General features: G+C 48.9%; 1 non-coding gene across 1 annotated transcript; it reads left to right on the plus strand.

Moving 5' to 3' along the window:
* The first annotated feature begins 1,923 nt into the window (after positions 1-1,923).
* TRNAD-GUC (transfer RNA aspartic acid (anticodon GUC)) lies at positions 1,924-1,996 on the plus strand. The gene has a single exon. It is a non-coding gene; the product is annotated as a tRNA-Asp (tRNA).
* The last annotated feature ends 532 nt before the right edge of the window (positions 1,997-2,528 follow it).

A 2,528-nucleotide genomic window follows, 5' to 3' on the forward strand; every position in this document is an offset into this window, starting at 1 on the left:
GCTACCCAGGGTAGAGGGTGGGAGAAGACAATGGCTGCCGGCCCCAGGGCAAAGCTGACGGCTCCTACAAAGCCTCAAAAAGCCAGATTCACAGCCCTGGAGCTCTGCCGGGGAACCCCTGCCTTGGTAGGGCCTTGCTTTAGGCCCCTGCCCTGTGCCCACAACCTCCTAACAAGCCTGGGCATGAGGCACGGATGCGGAGAGGTCTGTGCCCCGGGCCCCCCTCCTGGCATAACATCCTGTGGGGGCTTGTAAGCAAACCTTTTTAAAATGGAGAACCAGAGGAGGGCCTCGGACAAGCTGTCGGCCGTGGTTTCACTCACCAGTAACCTCCCGGAGGGCAGCGCCAAAATACGCTGCCGGATGTTTTTCTTGGTTCTTGGCTAAACTGCAAAAAGCGAATTTGAAGAGCAAGCCATGTTGATAGGCCAATGATTTATTAAGGTAGAGAGGGAAAAGAAAATAACAGATCCTGGGTCCCAGAGTGAGGAAGGGCTGAAGAGCGATAAAGAGGGCCGATTTACAGATTACAATTCCTTTTGATGGATGATAAATCCCCAGGTTTGACTTGTGTGACCATCATGGCAGGGAAAAAACGGCGAGAGCAGGGTGCAGAGGGCATTCCCAGGGACATTCCCGTTGTTCGCTTTCCTGCTGCTTGCCTTTTAAACCATTAACTGTTCTGTCCCTTTGCTAAGGGCAGGGGGGATTCCCAGCTGTTTCCTGCTTTGGTTGATTACCCCACTCATCATTATCCCTGGAGGGTAAAATAATAAGGGACTGGAGACTATCTGAGGCTTCTCCTGGCTTCTGGAGGAAATCTCATCCAGAATGGGAGTTTTTGTGAGGTTCTTCCAGCAGCCATCTTGGGGGTACCGTAGGACACATATTTATGGTGGTAGTTGTTCTGGCAGGTTCAGATCCATCTACTGATTCCCTATCTAACCTGCTTCAGTAGGGTGATTATGTTGGAGACATCATGGAGGATTTGTTCTCCCTGAAATAAATACTTAATATTGAATTTCGATTCTACTTTAAAAGTGAAGATATATTACCTGTGTAATGAAGTCATTATGTAAGTAGACGGCATGGCAATGGCCTTGTCCTTCATTGCACAGCACAGGGCATTCTGTGGTCTCCCTAATGTGAACCTCTTTGTGGCCCTGTGGCATCCCTTTCCTGTCCTTTCTGTAAATCCTTGTCACCTTTAGGGCCTGCTGGTTTGTAGGGAGGACTGGTGAGTGCCCTCACTGTGTGACTGGATGCTTGCCAAGGAAACTGGGCACATCCAGGAGAATCCATCTCCTGCTCTGGGTAGAGGCAAGGTGAGCTCTCTAACTAGGCCATGGGCTCTCTGGTTCTGGGCTATGGCCCTATGAGGCAGGCTACGAGTGTCTTCAGGGGCCTGCCTGAAGGATTTAGGGGTGGCAGACTCTCCAAAGCTCTGTCTCCCCCGGGTTCAGTGAAACCCCGAAGACACTACCCAAGACATAGACTAGCCCAGAGGAAGAGGGAAGAAGAGCAGAAGTGATGAGACGTGAGAGGAAGGCAGGTGTGAAGATGGGAAGAATGAGAGTGCTGAGGATGGGTCAACGGGGACAGCAGGAGGAATGAAGGAGTGATGCAGGGAGATTCTGGCTCTGAGCCCTTATTCTGAAACCTGGTGCCTGCCTGCCACTAGGTACTGGAGTCCATGTTATGGCTGTAGGGTGGAAAGTGCCCATTTGCCAAGTGAGGGGTCTCTGGGGCAATGAAGGGTGAGCTGAGGGTCAAAAGAGGGTCAATTTGTGGCAGTTTTGCCTGTTTGTGGGTCTGTCAGTTCCTGTGGGCTGCCTAAGAATGAACAGAATGAACTGTAAATTCTAGAATCCTTGGGTGTGGTCATGAAGGTGAAATATGCTGAGAAGGGACCCCCACCTAGCAGGGGGTATAGCTCAGGGGGTAGAGCACTTGACTGTCTGTCAAGAGGTTCTTGGTTCAAATCCAGGTGCCCCCTGCTGGGTATTTGTGTTTTTTTTTTTGACCTCGTATTTTACAAACTAGAAATGTCCTTAACTACTATTCTTTCTCAGACTGTTGATTGTTTTTTCATCTGAGTTTCATCCTGGCATATAGAGATCTAGTAGATTGAACTATTAGCCCCAATTCTTCACCCTGTACTGTAAACACATCTTTTGCCAAGTGCCTTTTCAGTTTCTTCCCTAGAGGTGGGTGTCCTTTCTCCCACTGGGGGATTATTTCTGTTCCTTTAGGGACTGTGACAGAGCTTCCCTGGCTAGGAACTCAGCACTCCCTCAGTTGTTGTTTTTAATCGTTTCCACTATGAAAATATCCAAACATTTTTATGTACCCTGGATATATGCCCTGTAGAACTCCTTGCCAACCATGTGTCTCCTGTCAATAACATCCTTCACCAGTATTCCTCTGCTGCCATTGTTGAACCTCTCTGTGATCCAAAACTTCCTGAAAAGTGAAGGCCAATATATTGCCACGTTCCCTTAATAGTAAAATGGAATATAGCGATGAGT

The sequence above is a fragment of the Dasypus novemcinctus genome, chromosome 25 (genome assembly GCF_030445035.2).
Source record: "Dasypus novemcinctus isolate mDasNov1 chromosome 25, mDasNov1.1.hap2, whole genome shotgun sequence".
NCBI lineage: Eukaryota > Metazoa > Chordata > Mammalia > Cingulata > Dasypodidae > Dasypus > Dasypus novemcinctus.